At 41.0% G+C, this 20,327-nt stretch overlaps 1 protein-coding gene across 19 annotated transcripts in view; it reads right to left on the bottom strand.

Annotated features, from left to right (window-relative positions):
• The window catches only part of ptprsa (protein tyrosine phosphatase receptor type Sa), a 276,827-nt gene that overhangs the window by 180,442 nt on the left and 76,058 nt on the right, over nt 1–20,327 (bottom strand). The window lies entirely within an intron of this gene.

Genomic DNA, 20,327 nt, shown 5'->3' on the forward strand with positions numbered 1-20,327 from the left:
GAGACACTCGGTGCAGCTGGGGATTGTTCCACCAACACAGCCTAAAGATGAGTAACTCATGAACTCTGAGAATGTATTTGGACTGTAATTAATATCAATGGTTTTGGACCCCAGTTTATTAGCACGCATCACTGAACACCTCAACCGTGATGGAACTGTAATGAATGGACATTCGGTGATGAGGATGGGTTCACTTTGCAGTCTGGTTCCTCTCAAGGTTTCTCTCCTCACGCCATCTCAGGGAGTTTTTCCTTCCACAGTCACCGCTGGCTCGCTCATTTAACACATTCCTTATAAAACAATTATAAGGAACAAACTTACAGGCAATGAGACAATGTCTACTGTTAAAAGGCCTCTACAAATAAAAATTAATTCGACTGATTTGAACTCACGACCTTCTGATCGGAAGCTCGGTGTCTTAAGCACTCAGCTTCCCCCTCCCTCAGGGCTCAATGAGCATCATCCTGGACATCATTGTCAAGTATAATTGCGAAAAATCACTGTTAAATATTATAGGAGCGGTAAACAGCCTTTCCCTTCAGAAGCGTCTTTTTTTTTATTGTGTAAAAAAAAATTAAGCTCCTCATGTTACCGGGCAACCAAGTTATTATTAATATAATATTAATAACAGAAGCATGATATCGTTGAGAAGAAATTCATTTCTAATTTCTTTTAAATAAGCACAAGCGTGCAAAAGCATAAACGCATGTGGAGAAATGATTAGTAAAATATCATTGGCGCAGAGTGAAGCAGTACTGCAGTATGTGTGTGTGTGTGTATGTGTGTGTGTGTGTGTGTGTGTGTGTGTGTGTGTGTGTGTGTTGGGTTGCAGGGCCTATGCTGCCTCTCCAATAATGTCACTGTGCTCTCTGCTCTTACACATACCTATTAAAAAATGTATGAGGCACACCGGCTGGTGTGTGTGTGTGTGTGTGTGTGTGTGTGTGTGTGTGTGTGTGTGTGTGTGTAAAAACATGTTAGCTAAACCAAAAGAAGAAGCAGCTCAAGAACACCGAGGCTAAATCGCTGATTCTGGAGAAAGAAAAAAAACCAAAAAACTCATAATTTTTGAGCCAGATGATTTGTTTCGCTTCGTGTGTTAAACTCTCCCTCCTAATTTGCTCCACTTTTTAATCTGGACTAATCCAGTAACTTTGCTTTGCTTGGGCTGCTGCGCCTGCTGATGAATAGAGATTACGAGTCGGCCGTGCAACCTTATTCCTCGCTCGTTCATCCGCCGTTAATCAGATTATCGCAGAGACAACGCCGCGATACGATTAATATTAGTCGAGCGATTCTATTAAATAGAAGTCATATCTAAATAAAAAAAAGGTCCCTATGGAACTGGCAAGAGTGAGGCAAGATTCAGTTCTCTATAGTGTTGTATTATTTTTGATCAAAACAAGAAGTGAACTTTTTGTCTCTATCAATCAGCAACAAGATTCTGTTTCTTTTTCACAGTTACACAAACGTTTGTGGACACCTACATGTTTTTAGAGCATCCTGTTTCACATTTGGTCCCCATTTGCTGTTAGAAAAACCTCCACTGTTCTCTCAAGATGTTCCACTAGCTTTTGAGGAGATTTGTGTGAGATTTATTCAGCCACAATGGAGGTAGTAAAGCCAGGTACCGAACTTGATGTAGGTGAGGAGAAAAGGCCTGGGGTGCAGTCAGCATTCATGGTAATTACACTAGTGTTATAGAGCTCTGCAAGCCACTCAAGATCTTTCACTCCAACCCAAGTGAAGGATGTTTTCATGGAGCTGGCTTTGTCATCGAATTTTTATTTCCAGCTTGATAAATGAAGCCCTTTGTTAGCAGCGCTTAACCGTATTAATGGCAGCCCTCATGGTTTCTTAATGTTATTAATGTCCGAATTACAATCAGTTAACTCACAGATTCTCTTCAGAAATGATGCAGACGTGGTTCAGAATTAAAAAAAAAAACGCATCAGGCTACTTCCTAACCCAGTAAACAAGCCATTAAAGCATTAAACAAACATAAATCTCTAAACATCAGCAATCACATGGAACTGAAATAATCAAGTGCCAAACTTCATTTCATTGAATTTCATCCGTCTTGTGATATTAAAAAAGTTAACCCAGAAGGTCTTCAGGATGTTGATGATGATGTTGCTGCTGTCGTTAGCATGAGCTTGTTAGCAAGAATACCACACAGAATAATTAGCCAATGGTATCTACAGGCTGTCGGGGCAGAAGAAACGAGTGTGTGAGCGAATGCGAGCGTGAATGACGCCGCGGCCGCAAATTGGGGACAAACTGGTCGTGTTTTCATGCTTTTGTGCTTCTGTTTCGGAGAAGCCACATGAGGACAATTAGCGAGAAATGTCCTCCTCGGGGAGCTGAGAGAGAGAGCGAGAGAGAGAGAGAGAGAGAGAGAGAGAGAGAGAGGGAGAAAGATGGATGGATGGAGAGAGGGATTGAAAGAGGGAGAAAAAGACAGAGAAAGATGGAGAAAGGGATTGAGAGAGGAGGAGAAAGAGGCAGGAAAATGAGAGAGAGTGAAATAGAGAGCAAAGGTGAAAAAGAAAGATGGAAAGTGACAGAAAAAAATGAAGAGAAAGAGTGTGTGAGTTTGTGTGTGTGTGTGTGTGTGTGTGTGTGTGTGTGTGTGTGTGTGTGTGTGTGTGTATGATAAGGAAGTCCCACCATTTTAACCCATTAAGCCTCTCTTATACGCTGCTGATCTGGACAAGGACGCGGGCCGCATTCATGTCTTTTTTTTTCCGGGTGAGCAGCACTTCAGCGCTAATCGAATTTCTCTTCCGTTACTATTTTCCAACTTGAACGCCGTCCAAGAGCGGCCATGCCGGAGGAATTCAAAGGCGAAATAAAGAGCCGCAAAGATAGGGAAACCATGACAGGCAGGGCTGAGGGAAATCGATAGCTCTCCCTGAAAAAGGGAAAAAAAAATTCACCAAAGGTGCAATTTTGCTAAACGACTGTGGGCAAAACACACACAGCGGGCTTGCGTTTCCCGAGCACCAAAGCAAAACGGTCATCTCAGGATAAAAAATAATAATAATAATAAAAAATAGAGGATAAATCACTTTGAGCAACTCTTTTAACCTGCTTTCATTTCGACTTTTATTTTCGGGTCCGGATCGTTTCGCCTCAGGTTACCGGAAGCTAAATTGAACCCGTGAAAACGTTTGACTGCTGCTTCAGAGTGTCTTTAACACACCTCAGTGACTTGCCCTTGGTGTGAAAACGTCAAGGTCACGCTAAGTGATCGCTTGAAGGTAAAAACGAAGGAGCAGGGGAGTAAAACGTTTAATGGTCTTTATAACAGCAGGAATATTGACTTGACTTTGACCTATAAACACTTCGACCAGATCTTGTCTTGAACTCTTGATTCTGATTGGCCGGAACGCGGTGAATTATCCTCCACGATATTAGCGCTTCTATAGTAACAGCTACTTCACAGAAACTTATGTTGTGATACCACAACATATGAACAAAAGTTTGTGGACACCTGACCGTCTCCATTTGCACTTATGATAACCTCCACTCTTCTAGGAAGATGTTCCACCAGATTTTGGAGATGTATGTGAGATTCATTCAGCCACAAGACTGTTAGTAAAGTCAGGTACTGATGTAGGCCTGGAGTGCAAAATGTTCAATATAGTTGAAGGTCAGAACTCTGTTAGCAGGAGATCTTCAATGCCAAACCATGTCCTCATATCTCCATGGAGCTGGCTTTGTGCACAGAATTGGGTCTTCTAGTTCAAGTGAATGGAAAATATAATGCTACCGCATCCAGGGACATCCTGCACAATCGAGTATCTCCAAAGTTTTGGTAGCGGTTTGGAGAAGAACCAGATACGGTTGGAAACGTCACGTGCTCCACATGTGCCTCATATAACATCTCATATAAAGCAGTCTGCTGGATTAGAAGAAAAAACGGTTTTATGACTGGATTAACAGAGAACCTTCAGGCAGAGTTCTTTGTAAAACCAGAAAAGGATTTTCATGGCACTAAAAAAGAGTCGTGGGAAAGTTTAAGGGAACCAAAAAACTCTTTTCGATTTTTCCTGGTACCTTTTGAGAGATTCGGCCTAGATGAAGTGCAGAGCACGTGTCAACCCAGATGTGCCAGATGTGCTGAAAACCGTATAAAAAGTCCCCCCCTTACCCAATCCCGATCTCACAGCTGCTCAACGCTGTCCTTTGCAAAAAAAATCTCACAGCACTTCTTCTGGCAGCGGGAAGTCAAAGGAAGTCGGCATGCTGATTTCCTGTCCGTAACGATTCCCTGAAAATCGGGGATCCCAGCGCCGCGCTCTCCCCAAGGGATGTCTTATCACAAGTCTCGGGATGACAGCCGACATCAAAAGCACGATTCAGACGTGGAGGTGCAAGAAGCAGCTCGAGGATGAAAAATACACATGGAGGATGAGGATCGATTACCTTCAAGCAGTTTTTCACTTCAATTTAAAACACAGAATTGTATTTTTGGGAGTGTTTTGATTCTTGACCAAATCTCATTGGGCTCAAGTGGGCTGTGAAAGTCCGGAAGATGTTAAATTAAAACGACAGTGTAAATGTATAAGACGCCGTATTTAGAGCGGACTCATTACATATATTTGGATCAGGATATTTGTTTCTTTTGTTGTTTTTTTTTACTGTCTTTGACATGTCTTAATATTTAAGACGAAGCTCATTCTGCATTAATGCTCGTATCAGATGACAGCGGTGCCTAAAAGACAGCAGTTCATTAGAGACAAATCATTTGAAAATCTCAGGATTTGCGTCTTTAGGGACAAATGAAAGAATTCAACTACACTGAATTCTGGAGGAATATTAAAAGTGTTTTAAAAGCTGATGTTATATCCGTACTCATTCTCACACTCACCTCTTCCTCTTTAATCTAAAAAAAAAAGATCAGCTTCATGGATCATAAATAATAAAATCCAATGGCATTTGGGCCACAAGGACAATCAGGCGCAGAGGCCACGCCTACTTTCTTGAGACTGATGGGCGGAGAAGCCACGCCTATTTCTGTAGAACTCATACTGACAGAGGCCACGCCTCCTTTCATTCACAGAGGCTGGGAGATGCCACACCGTTTCCTCTATGCCATGTCTCCTTTACAATGGACATAAACAGAAACCACACCTCCTTTACTAAGACTGACAGTGCAGTCAAACTAACAGAAGCCACACCCCCTGCTTGCTATCACACAGCCATTGACTGAAGCGCAGTGATCTGAGACAGGAAATCATTACACTCGTAATACAAGCTGCTATTTTTGAGAGTTTGTTGGCAAAAGTTTTGTGGTTTCAAAGCACTTGTGGTGAACAGTCATTAGCGTCTCTCAGGATGTCGTCTTCCAATTCACTTCGCTAGCCAGAGCCGAAAGTGTCTTTTGGCTCTCTTTATCTCATGCAACACACACACACACACACACACACACACACACACACACACACACACACACACACATACAGATACAGATACAATTGCATTGTCAAATACATTCCTTTAAATCAAATGTAGTCAGATTGCAGCAGATTGAGTGAAATCACTAGCAAATGAATCATTAATCTATGAATCAAGACAAATCGTATTGTTGCAAACTCAGTGGTTCCATAATCAAATATCACACTGATCACTTAAGAATTAAATTAAAATAATGAATTGCTCGTTCGAGGAATCCGGACCATATACCATATTTTTCGGACTATAAGCCGCTACTTTTTTCCACGCTGTAAATTGCCGAACAGGTTCAGGTGAACCAATGAAACTCTTTATATTAAATCAGATGCGCTCCCACTGAATCGGGCCGCACCACATCATAAATATGGATGATCTTCCTCTGACGTTTGACCTGCCGCTCACTCGGACTGTCAACAGGAAATGCGAATCATTCGTCACGCTAAAAACAACCGGGCATGAAAAAACACACTTCACCTGTGTTCTGAGCTGCATGGCATCGGGAGAAAAGCTTCACCGATGGTGATTTTTAAACAAAAGTGAAATTGCTGTAAAAGGAAGGAGGAAGACAGTGAACAATGACTTTCTTGGTAGGCTACTGTTTAGATACAAGCCGTGTAACAGACACTGTCTTTCGTTAAAGCCTGTGTAAAGTTCATTAGTTTCAATGTAGGAACCTGCGGCTTATAGACAGGTGCAGCGTATTTATGTTCAAAATAAAAATCTTTGTCAAATTCAGCGGCTTATATATGGGTGCGCTTAATAGTCCGGAAATTACGGTAGTATTCTATAGAAGCCTGACGTTTACACCCTTACTACATAAATCTGCACCAAACCTCAAATCTTTCCCAAAGACTTTTCTTTTTCAATAAAAAGGAATGATCAAATGAAGTGGTGGTCTGTGCATTTCACACTGAGGTTTTTAGTGATGTCCTACCTGAATCAATCCACCTCTTAATACGCTCATTGTGATGCCACGGCTATAGAAACCATCAATATTATAGAGAAACACGGTATAACGGACCGCTGCATCGCAGACAGCGGGAACGAACGCCATTACTAAAGCAAGAAACCCAATAAACACAATTCAACAAGTCTCCTTTCACTGCTTACGTACTGTACAACTTCTCTAGCAGAAGCATCGACATTGACCTTATAAATGATCCTGTGCATTTTTGTCCATTTTTTCAGTGCATTATGGTTTTACGGTTTACGGTTACGAATTTTGGTTTGGTTTTGTGAAAATACTACAGGCAAGTAAATGCGAAAGTAGAAATGGTTCATGAAAAAGCTTAACAACTGTTTCGGACTGTTTTGCCCGATTTGCCCTTTACAATGTCCAGCTTTTATTGAAAAGTCCATTTTGTTAACGTCCTTGTAAGTATTGCTGTGTCCAAATACATTTTTCTTTTCCTCTTTTTGCTATTGCGGAAAGAGAAGAAAACAGCTATTAAATCCACATTGATATATTTAAGCTTGTACGGTTTGCTAAAGATGCTGTTTGCAAAACTCTGACTAACATGCTCTCTGGCCATCTGATCGAAGGTCGCGAAAACGCCGACACGATTGGACACCTTCTAGAGGGCTCCAGTGACTCCAGCTCGAAATCTGTGTAGCAACAGCTTCCTTTTCATGTATAATACATAGCCAGATGTCTGCAGTGGTTATTTGTGAGGAAATTCAAGCGATGTGACGGCTGAGATCTGATTGGATAGAAACTACAACTTATACAGACACTCCTTGCAACAGCGCCCCCAATGGAAACATAATGAAATGAAGAAAATCGACTATTGCAAATAATTAAATACATATTCATTGACGAATATATGTGAGATTTGGCCAGAAAAAAAGATCATTCTGGCCCCGATGGCCTGCCACTGATCACATGTCCTGACAAGGTCACAACTGCCATTAAAACAGATGCAATCTGTCTGGTATCTAATTCCACCCATGGCATGCTCAACGTGCCACACTGAGTCTGACACGCACAACACTAAACACACCAAACACACACCGTCCTCCAATTGGGTCAAGTGCATGCAATCACTTATGCTAATGACAATACGAACCCAGATGAAGTGAGCTCATTGTCTCCTAACAATTATTCTGGCTATTTTAGAAAGCAGGCATGAGGGGGGAAACAGGGTCATGTGTGTGTGTGTGTGTGTGTGTGTGCATGTGTGTGTGTGTGTGTGTGCATATGTGTGTGTGTGTGTGTGTGTGTGTGTCTTCATGGGGGCCTCATTACAATAGGAGTCTGGAGCAATTTTGGCACTTTGGGCACAAATGTTCTTTAAGGTTAGAAGTAGGTATGGTATTACGTTGCCATGGAAACACCAACACGATGATAGTAAAACATGGCAGTGTGTGTTCGTGTGCTCATGATGAAGCACGACCACACAGGTCCCAAAACACTTCACCATTAAGCATCGTTTGAGCCACTCGACTGAAGGCTCTCCTGGCGTTGGGCTTTATTTAGCGTGCCGAGGCCGGCGCTGCTTTTAGAAGCTCTATAATTAAGAGGAGAGAAAGCACCCGGGCACTGGCGGAAAAGCGATAACAGGAAGGACATCTATACAAGTACTCTGTGTTTGTGTGTGTGTGTGTGTGTGTGTGTGTGTGTGTGTGTGTGTGTGTGTGTGTGTGTGTGTGTGTGTGTGTGTGTGTGTGTGTGTGTACTCTTTGCTCCTGTTGCAGTGTGAGAGCTGAAAGCGGCCTCAGGGTTTTTTTTTTGTGCAGGACAAAAGAAACACACTGCAACTTTTTATTCAATCTGCAGTTACATTCAAGTCATTCAGTGAGCGACTAAACAGTAACTACAAGAACATGCACATACACAGCGCACTTCAATTCTCAATTCTGATTGGGCAGAAAATGCTCATTCCTTTTCTATAACAGCAGTTCCGACCCTAGTTCCTGCTGTCATACCATTCACGGGTTTATAACAATATGCTTGTTCTAATATGGTATGGTTTCTATAGCAACGCTTCATTCATTGGGAATGTCAACCTTTTATTAAAACAGGTTTGTTTTTAAATGGAACAATATTTAATAGAGAAAAATAGAAATACTTTGTTGCTGTCTTTTCTTTTGGAGGACGTTCCCGTTGTCAGTGTCTGTGATTTATCATTTGAAAATCAAAAAGACTGACTGACCAATCAGACTCAAGTATTTTACAGAAAGATGGTTTTACTTGTCAAATGTACAAATTCTTTCTTCGCATGTCCCAATTTTTTGGAACGCTGGGGTCATAGCGCAGGGTCGGCCTTAATACCCTGTAGCAGAGAGGGTTAAGGACCTTGTTTAAGGGCCCAAAAGTTTGTCACATTGCAGGTGTCTTAAACCGAAAACCTTCTGAACAATAATCCATAAACTTAACCATTGAGCATTTCACTTTTTTTGTTTGTTTTTTTGTTTGTAAATATACATATATAAAACGTGACACATATTAACACATTAACGTTATAAGAAAAGAATCAACATATCATCGCGATATATATTTAAAAACTAATGAGCAGTGCATGTCTGGATGCCATATGTGTTATACTGTAAATCATTTAAAAATTGTGTACCTTATTATCCCAGTGTAACATACACAGTAGTGCCCCCCAATACACACACACACACACACACACGAAAACTTTAAAAGATGTTAAGCCCTGAGGTAAAAACACACAGACCTCCCAAGCAACACTGAGGGAAGAAAGCAAGCGAGTCACCCACATGCCATATAAAAGCACACAGAACAAAGGGAACCGAAACGCTGAATTGATGGAGGGTTCGACTACAGCAGCATCGTGGTGGTCCTTCGCCTCTCTCTTCTTATATACCGCCCATGCTTAATTCAATGCTTAGTAAAGCAAGCCCTACCACCCAGCTCCTGTGAGTGTGTATACACGTGCATGCCTCATACCTTCACCTAGACTCTGTTATGCAAGTTCACGTGCACGCACGTGCATCTGTATCTGCACGAGCTACGCCCGTGTGAGCGCGTCGGACTCCTGGAGAGAAATCAATATCATGATGACACCATCTTTCATAGAAAAAGACAAAGGCCAGACGAGTGACCACTTAGTTCGGCGTGTGAAGCCTGCAGATTTGATCTTGCGGGCTTGTGAAAACGGTTCCGAAGTACATGTCTGAGGAAATCTCCGTCATCGTTAGGGCTTTGTCAGACCTCCTACGAAAGCCGTATCCCTGGAGTTCATGGCGCACTCGAGCATGTAGTCCTCTCCCATAGTCAGCATTAATGATTCAGAATCACAGCTCGTAGACACGGAGCTAAGGATGTGAAAAATGGAGTTGTGTTCCTGTGAATGATGTTCTGGCCAAGTGACTAGATTGGGAATGCTCCTGCCAGAGTTTGAGGTGTAATGAGGACTTAAAGTGAGTAAGGCTTCAAATTGTGGGCATTTACCTCATATTCCCTTCACATTTTACTCATCTTTCCCCTTACATTATCCTCACATTTCCCACCACATTTCCCCTACATTTCAATCACTTTCTCCTCACATTTTATTCACACCCCCTTGTATTTCCCTTCACATTTCTACCAAATGTCCTTTATCTCAGTGAAGACAATATTAAGATAACAAAACCATGTACTATTCATTAGTGCCTATTAATAAATAGTCTTGATCTGAGCACGATTAAAGACTTTTTTCCAACAGTAACATGACAAATGAAAGTAATATCAAAGATATAACTGATTTTGAAAACAGGAAACTCACTGCATGTGCACGTTCTAAGGTCATAGAGTCATACCACAAGATCTAGCTATGGGCAAAATTACTCCCACTTCAAACACTCTTAACTGAATCATATGCACCTCAAGAACACAGCTAGTTTTTGACCTTAAGCTCGTGGAGCAGCTCTGCCAAATCCAAGAACTGCCTCGTACTTTCTTCCACCTCCTACTCATTGCTTTAGGATTCAGATATCCGTAACAGATAAAAGAAAAAAAAAAAACATCACTATGTGATAGTCCTTTAAGCTGCCTCTTCTTTCTTCACATTTCTCCTCGCATTTTACCTCACATTCACCTCACATTCCCCTCACGTTCCCCTCACATTCCTAATGCATTTCCCTCTCATACTTTTCTCATATTCCTCGTAAGTTTTTCCCTCATCAGTTTCCCTTATAATTCACATGCATTTCCCTCACGTTTACTATGGCTTTTCCCCTCACATTGACTCTCGCATTTCCCTCATATTCCTGATGCACTTTCCCTCACATTCTCCACACATTTACACTGAATTCCGCTTACAGTTCCCATATATTCCTCACACATTTCACTCCTATTCCTCACACATTTCCCTTAAATTTCCCTATTCCTACAAATTTCCCCTCGAGTGTCCCTTACATTCCTCACACATTTCCTCTCTCATATTCCCGATGCAGTTTCCCTCACATTCCCCTTCACATTTCCCCATGTGTTTTCCCTCACATTTATCATATTCCCCACAGACTTCCGCTTATAATTACCCTCACACTTCCATTCACATTTCCCTCACATTCCTTACACATTCTCCCTCACATTCCCCTCATGTTAAGAGCTGCTATTTTTAAATGATGCAAATACAAAACGGGACTAGGATGATACACAGCATCACTTTTTTGGCAAGCTGGTCTGGCTCTTTTACTTCAAAAAGACTTATTGCTCTGGAAAAATGTGTTTGTGTTTTCCTTTTTACAGTCCTATTTCTTCATATAAGCCTGAAATGCTCAAATTCAAAAAGCCTCCATACACAACAATGTAAACATGGAGACACACTTGGGTGTTATGGGCCTCTGATTAACCAGGCCATCTATATATTTATGCTAATGCTACACTGATCACCTGAACCTCCCTGCTGTCTTATCACACAGATAATACCTCTTCTCCTCCCACTAGGCCGCAATTAGCATTTGTTCTTTGCTTCCATCACAGACCTCTGAGTTTCTTTCAGCTCGTGTAGAAACCTCGACCAAACAGAAGAGGTCGTATGCACAGTCACGTCAGACCCTGTGTTTCTGCTTTGTCTGCTCAGACTGTGTCTCCTGAGCACATACTAATTATCCTTCCTGTTTGCTTACGTTCACACTCCTACCAAACTCACAATAAGACTTGGGTCAGACTGTGAAGCACACTGGAGCTTCTTGCCTGGGCAGCTAATTAACAAATGTATGATTTATATCTTCTATACCAGAAACATTATCTATAGCAAATAGCAGGCTTTTAAAAATGTACCTCTCACCTAGGGTCTGATATGTGCCCTAGCTTTGAGGAAATGCAACAAAAGGTGATCGGGAGAAGTAGAAAGATGTCGTTAGGTTTTGTAAGTGGGGATTTAATGAGGAGGAGCAGCCGGCTGATCCCCTACAAATCCCCACTTTTCGTAGTAAAAGCCAAAAGCCAAGCCTCACTTCCCATCTTCACCGTTAACAAAGAGCAGAAAAATAAGGAGGTAGAAAAAAAAAATCGCTAGGGGCAGACGAAAAACAAAACTCGCTCTTTCAGAGTAAATCGGTAAATAAGGTGCGCCTCTTGTCCTCGACGCAGTAATCTCCGCCACAGCGAATCTCACGCGTTGCCGCGCCATCACGTTTAAGCAGGATTATCTCCACTGACACTGTGAGTTCATTTGTTTATTCAGATGGATTTCACTTTTTTTCCCTAATTACACTGAACTGCACTGGAAGTTTCAGAGGCACGTTTAATAAAAAAGATACGGGAGAAAAAAACAAGGCCGTAGGCTGTGTTATAAAGGGGTTTGCTGGTTGAGTCTGGACATGTTGCTGGCAGACAGATCAGGCAGAGCTCAAGCTCATCTTTTTTTGTGGTTTATCATATACCCACCTGAGCATCAGAGCATAAAGTGAATCAATACAGATGACATTTTCTGTGTAATTTATCAAGAAAATCCCTTTAATAAGCTTTAAGGATATTTGCAAAGCCAAAACTGCTGCTTTGTGGAGGTTTCTCACTCTGGATATAGTTATGCAATACATTTCTCTCGTCGTCCGACTTCTGAGAAAACGAGTGCGATTTGCTACAAAAGACACAGAGACACTCATATCTTTCCACACAACCGATTTAGAGCCGCTGCTGCACCCTGATTCAGGTGTCAAGAATGTTTCACGGTGTTAGACTGAGCAATTCCAGCCGTCTCTTAGTATTAGGACTTGTCACAGTACGAGTATGAGATCATCGCAATAAAGCATGGTTATATAATCGTACTTTTTTTGACCGCTCGTGCTTTAAAGCGTCAATCTAGGCGCTAATTTTCTGCACCTTGCTTGGCAAAGCATGCATTCTCTAAGGGTACCATAGAGAGAACAAAGATTGTCCCCTTGATGCTACCACTTCAGCAATAATCTAAAGCTTTGTTCCTGTATTTCTGGGGGAGATTGAGTTGGGGTTGTGATTTCCACTGAAATGCAGGTTGTTGTTTCCAAAAACTAGGTCTACAATAATGAGAGATTTCCAGCAGAGCTTAATCATACGGTGACAATCCTGCTAGTTAGAGGCTGCCGAGTTCGCTGCTTCTCCAACCGAATCTTTTTGTCATTCCTAATTAAGCAAACGTGGCTTTCATTAACAGGCAGATATTTGGTCTAATGTTTAACCCCGTCAAGGTTTGATGGATGTTCAGCTGGCCTCCCCCCATCCCCCCCCCCCCTTCCTGTCTCCAGCGAGCTCCCAGAGGCCATGTTTTCATACTCACATTACAAACAATTACACACATTTCCCCAGATCCCTATTGGTTCTGCAGTTCCATCACCCCCCACGCCATCAGCTGGTAAGCCACACCCACTCCCAACAGATGTCCTCAGATTGGAGTGAAATGACAACAAAAGACCTTGAAAATAAACCTCCCAGGCTACCCATCATGCCCCAACCCCCAAGGCCTCATACAAAAGGAAGAGGATTAGCCTCTTTTAGCACATGAAAAAGCATCCCCCCTCCCCACCCTCCACACTCACCACCATCACTCCTTCAGATTCACATTTGGCACCGATGGAGTGACTGTACCCTTCTTTCTTCTCTTCAATCACCCCAAACAAAGCCCTCTTGCCCCCAGGCTTGCATCCAAGCCTAACGGATGCAACAACAGCTTTAGCCAGCTTAGTCCAACTCAAATCGAGTCTCTATTAATGCGCTAGGCTTAAAACAACATTGCTAAAGTCGGTGTGACACCAAACAGGGGAACCGTCAAGCTATGAATATTCTGCAAAAACAACGCTACAATTATTGCCACCCTTCATATTCTTAGTTTTTCAGTTTTCTATCTATTAATGCGCACTTTATCTTGCAAAAGCAAGACTCCATTTGTCAATCTTTCACTCTTTAAATCTGACAACAGGTCATTCTGTAGTTGATGTGCCACTCCAGCTAGTCATTAAGATCAACGCCTCCGAATGGAATATAAACCATCCACCCTCACCCAAAGTGGAGAATAAATGGGCCAGTCGCATATGGCCCCCATGACCTCCAGCTGTGAAGAATGGACTTGCTCGGAGAAGCTCCCAAGCTTCATAACTCAGGCTACAGTGAGTTTATGACAGGCCCACATTGTCTGAACACTCCATCATCTCAGGCGTTCCAGCTGGCCATCATGTTTAAAATGCTAAATGTAGGCCAAGTGGAAAAAAAAATCACACGTGCACAGAAACAACCTGCTCTCTCGCCCCTGACATGTGTTAATCAGGAGGCACCCTAGAACAGCACGAGTGTAAAAATGGTGTCCGGGGAGGGAGAGGGACAAAGGGTGTGCGATGGTCTGCTGGATCAAGATGCTTTACTAAAACCATCAAGCCAAGCTGTCTGAAATCCTCGGCGTCTGTTCAATCCCAGACCCTTTGGACTTGGCGGAGGTAAACGCTACGTCACAGCTTTATCAGCTGGCCTCAGGAATGGACTGCATCAGCCAGTCACTCCACATCCACATCCACACGCAGACGAGCGGCCAAAGAGGAGGATGAAATTAAACTAGTGGGATCAATCCTTTCGTCTGCGACGACTCCTGTAGCTCTGCTCCTTATCTTTTCAGAGCCGCTAACCTGCCGTTTCTTCTGTACAAGAGGCCAGCGAGTAAATACAATTTCGGTTCCCTTCGCAGAGATTATTTTTTTCCCTCGCTTTTCGTTTTTTTTTTCTTCCTTCCAACATGCCCTGCTTCAAGAGATACCCGGCTTTTAGATCGTCTGTCGTTTGCAGAAGTTAATACAGACACCATCACGCTGACTGTTTGCCTGCAGCGATAAACACAAAGGTTAACCGGCTCTGATCTAGAAAACAGCACGCTTTATTTCTCATTCTTAGAAAATAATCTAAGTGTTCGCAACGCTCAGACACTCAGTCAGCATGGTAAATGGATATTTGACATGGTCCTGAACCGCTCACTCTACAAAACAAAAAAAAAAGTAGCTAGCAAACAGTAGATTACACCACCTATTTCGGTTATACCAGGGTGCTAATGAACCCAATTTCCGATACAGAAACAGAAAAAAGATGGGAAATGAATAACGTTTGATAGCTACTATTACACCCTTCTAATGATAATGTAGTAAACAAACAGTCATGTATTTACATATGGAACTGCAATGAATGGACATTTGGTGCCACTCAGATGAGTCTGGTTGCTCAATCTCAGGGAGATTTCCTGGCCAGAGTCACCACCGGTTTGCTCATTAGGGATAAACAATTGGAAGAAACTACCTTGTATGCAATAAAATTACACATTCCTTTATAGAACCTTATTTCCGCTTTATTTGTGTAAAGCTGCTTTACACAAATACAAGCCAATGGACCTGCTTTACAAGGTCTATTGTAAAAAAGTGCTAAAAAAGTGCTAAAAAAATACAATTTAATTGAATATGTATATCGTGTTACTTTGAAAATGTCATCTTCTTGAGATGTCTTATTCTCTGCACAATCTTTGCACAGTTATACTGTATATTACGATATATACCATGTCTTATTAACTATAGTTAACTATTAACTTCTGTACATTAATCACCCTCACCCCTGTACATATGGACCCATACCCTCATTTAACACAATGCTATTTACTGTGAATAGCCCACTTATGTACTTCTGGTTAGATGCTAACTGCATTATGGCTCAGTACATGTACTATGCACAATAAAGTTGAATCTAATCTGATCTAATCTAAAACAGGAATTGTTTTGTGCTGCTACTTAAATGTTGCCACAAGTGAAAAACTAATAAGTGCAGTTTCTTAAATACATTAAACACATTGGTGTGGTTTAAGTGGAATAAAACAGATCTGAGCATGTTCTAACTGGAAAGTCGGCTACTTTGAGGTGTCCACAGTAACTCCCTCGATGGTTTTGCACTTCAAGTGGTTTTATGATAAATGAAATGTGGTTTATAATATTAAGATACCACACATGAAGGATTACCCTCTAGAAGAAAGAATGCAATTGTTCATACAAAGATATTTGGAAGAATGCTTGTGGCAGAACCCGAACTGCACATTCGAATGCATATCGTTTTGCACCAGATCTTATGGCGCTATAGAGAACATTTCAGAACAAGCTCTTGATAACTACACCCGACTGAACATTCATCCTTGGAGGTGTAATACGGTTACCCAGGCCTAGAATGGACATGGCCAAATGGATGTCGTAGATCCATTAGCTCGGCTGGCTGCAGGAAAAGGAGGAGGAGGAGGAGGAGGGCAGATTTCAAAGACATGGCGCTTGTTCTTTTATTACCACCAGACAAATTGCACCCACCCAGCTCTGAAGAGCACCGATTTAGCACTCAGGACAAATTAAGAGGAATAAACACAATTAGCTGGCAGCACAGATGCACTCGCGTACACGCCTCTCTCTCCCTTCGTTTCCCCTTTCCTCCTTGCCATGTGTTGGCGTTTCAAGGCGCTCTGGTGCGGCTGCCATTAACGCTTCTGCCACTCAAGACAAACGCCGGGTAATTGCAGATCTCTCATTGTTACACAAAGAACGCTCATTTTATCCATGAATGTGAGCGAGCTGAGATGCGGCCCTTCTTTGGATAACCTCTCTGAAGGGTTTGAGTCTTTTCAGGCCCCGGTAATTTTTTGTTTTGATCGTACGGCGTGTTTTCCTTCATTACTGCTTCCAAGCGCTATGCCTGAGCAAAGCTGGTTCGGTTTGAATTAAAGTGCATTGACTGCAGGCTAGAGGATGTCCCGCTGACTTCCTGACACAAAAAAACAGCTCTTCTTTTTGATGAATGTAATTAGTTGATGTCCATCGCTAGATCACGGCAGGTATCACAGTCACCGGGATGAGGCGGTGGATCAGAGGCATGATGTGATCAAAGCAAGTTGGAAACAAACTTCTCACAAGATCAGCTCGGGCAGGGACGTTATCAAAAAAACTGGCTTTATTTTCCTTTTTTGCTATTTATATATCAGCACATTGGCACATCATAAAAGCTCGTAAAACAGTTCCCTGCTTTTGAACCTTTCATCAACATGCTATACGGCAGTGGTCCTCAATTGGTACAGGGGCGCACAGAAAAAATACATAACTTACATTATTTCCGTTTTAGGTCCCCTGGTAGTCTAGTGGTTAAGATGCAGCGCTCCCACCGCTGCGACCCGGGTTCGATTCCCGGTCAGGGAACCATCCCCAGCCACTCTTAGTGCCGGTCCCAAGCCCGGATAAATTGGGGAGGGTTGCGTTAGGAAGGGCATCCAGCGTAAAACGTGCCAAATCAAACATGCGGAGGATCCGCTGTGGCGACCCCTAACGGGAGAAGCCGAAAAGAACATTATTTCCGTTTTATTTATTATCTGATTCTGAACGGTTTTATTTTGGAAAATGACTGGATTCTCTCCACCACATCCGTCTATGACTCACTGCTGACGCATGTCAAGATGCCTCGGTCACATGTCTTACCTCCATTCACTACCTTCTTAAAGGGGCTCCGGCCGCTAACACATAATACGTTACTGCTAAATTTAAACCCCCAAGCAAGCAAAATGAACAAAATACAACACCCTGGATTCACGTTTATTATTATATTTAGAAATTACCGGTTTTTATGCCGGTCATATTATTTTATTTTGTTGTATTTATCCGCCTGTTATATTACTGTCTGTCATTAAAACAATCCAAACAGTAGTAACTGTAAAGTAAATGAAGCTAAACCTTGCTAGAGCTTTGATGAACTAATCACTGTGAAAATTAGTTTGCACGCTAGGCTTTGTACAAGCTTTGCCTGCAGTTTAGCAAGCTAGCTAGCCGCACTTCATAATATCTCCATACACATTTATTGAGACTGTGTGTGTGTGTGTGTGTGTGTGTGTGTGTGTGTGTGTGTGTGTATATACTGTATATACGTATATCTCAAGACATAAAAGATTGCCTCCTGTTGCTTTGTAGCTTGATATTGTAGAGAACTTGCACAGAGGGCCACAAAAAAGATCCTACAAACACAAAAGGAGGCTAACACTTAAAAAAAAAAAAAAAAAAAAAAAAAAGCGTTCATAAAACAATAATTACCCTATCAAACAAATCACACAACCAAATTAAAGACACAGGTCTTTCCAGCGAAATTGTTGTGTTTTGTTCCCCAAAAAGCAAAAAACCACAGAAAGAGATCATGTTTAATCAAGTCTAATGAGAAATGTCACATTCAGGCCAACATTCACCTGTAATTTGGGTTTTCTTTGCTTTTTTTTTTAAGAGAATAAAGAGGATTTGATGTTTATTCGCTCCAGTTCATACACTAACATTTAGCAGAGGTCAGGGATCAGCTGTGATTGACTTTTTTAGAATGAGCCATTACAGGATAAAAGAGCATACTGTCTTTTTAAACCATGTCTGTTGGCTTTGGGTAAATTTGTGTTATTCAGTCAATCACAATTTATTCATAAAGTACATTTAAAATCAATGACATGCTGTACTACAGTATTTAAAAAATCCCATCGACATTAACAAACTGAGAAGCATCAAATGGGAATTTTATACTGAATCATATGCTAAAAAATATACGCTTAATTACATAACTTAAGACCTTGATATGCAAGTAATAGCTCAGTGGGTAAGACACTGGCCTTCTGATAGAAAGGTCTTGCGAGTGCATATCCCAGCTCCACCAACCTGCTGCTCCTGGGCCCTTGAGCAAAGCCCTAAACCCCCAATTGAATAAAGCCGTTTAAATGAATTGTAGGCCACAACCTCATTTCAGAACCTAGGTCCAGCAACTGAGAACGCTCTTTTACCCTTTGTTTTTAATCATTGGGAATCCTAGGGAAGCTATTCGATGAATATACGCTTTGACCAAATGTTGAATGCGAGAGGAAATCTGAACGATAAGCAGGGGAGCCAGACTCCTAGGTGTTAAAGCCGAGGTACAGCAGAGGCCCTCAGGTAGAGCGCATTACAGTAAACAAGCATCGTGGAAATAAATGCATGTAGTCTCCAGTTTCTGAAAAGTTAAAAACACCTAAACGTGTAGAAGGGATATTGCGAGAAGATTTATTTCGTTCGTTAAGAAAAAGTAACTGCATAAATACACATACAAGACACATATATATGTATATATACCCTCCAAAACACATATGCCCGGTTGCTCCCAGATACCTATAAAAACAATTTTTCACTCTATAATAGTCGAACCAAACAAAGATAGCTGCATCAGCATTTTTTGTTGTTTTTTTATTCCGTACCACCTGTGAATGTATTTCACAAATAACAAACCTCAAACATACAGTGTGAAACATTTGATTGTAAAAACCCATCATTAGTTAATAGTTAAACAGATTAAAGTGGCACAGAGGACAAAAAAAACACTTAGGTATAAATAGATAAAGGCATTAATGAATGAATGAATAAATGAATAAATAAATGAATGAATGAATGAATGAATGAATGAATGAATGAACATAGAAATAATGTCAAAAACTAAATCTTTCAGTGTAACATTTCCACCTGTGAACCCAAATATTAACAAATAGTAATATAGCATCTTTAATTCATGTGTAACCCATTTATATGGTGAACAATTTATAAATATATATATATATATATATATATATATATATATATATATATATATATATATATATATATATATATATATATATAAGTAGTCCTGAGAGGCGTCCTGCGCACTCGGGAAGTAAACAGTGCGCATTAACAGAGCTGCACTACTGTAGCACTATGGGGAAGGTGCCCTGAGGGTTAGTGCGCTCTCTTTAGTATGGAAGTGCGCATGCTTGCAGGTCGCAATGGAGACCAATGAGCGCGCGACCGTTGGGGACGTGCTATTTAAACCTACTACATAGTAAACTAGTGTGCTATTTTTGTTTCCATTTTTCCCCCTTTTCCTTTTCTTAATTTAAACGCATTAAAATATATATATATATATATATATATATATATATATATATATATATATATATATATATATATATATATATATATACACATGTAGATACATGATTAAAGGGGAAATAACTTTCTAAAGCTGTTTCTATAAAAGGTTCAAAAGAAGAAGAAGAAAAAAGAAACCGGGTTCAAAACCGAATCTGAATTCGGATTGACTCGTGAAGCTCAAACACCGCTCATCATTTTAATAAAACATGATGTTAAAAATGTTTACTTAAAGAAAATTATGATCATTATTTTATTTTTTAATGCTTTATAATGAATTCCGTGGATAAACCTGACAAATGCGGCTTTCACTGGAACCGGTTAATTTTTGCTCCGATTTGATTAAATTTTATTTTATTTTTTTTAAAGGTGTTTTGCACAATTTTGTGTTTATTAAATTCTGTTTGTTATTATTATGTTATTTTGTAAAGCTGAATCAAAATCAAAATGTAATGCTTTCATGAATAAGGAATTTGTCATGATTTGTTAGTGAT

The sequence above is a fragment of the Silurus aristotelis genome (assembly GCF_946808225.1).
Source record: "Silurus aristotelis genome assembly, chromosome: 13".
Lineage (NCBI taxonomy): Eukaryota > Metazoa > Chordata > Actinopteri > Siluriformes > Siluridae > Silurus > Silurus aristotelis.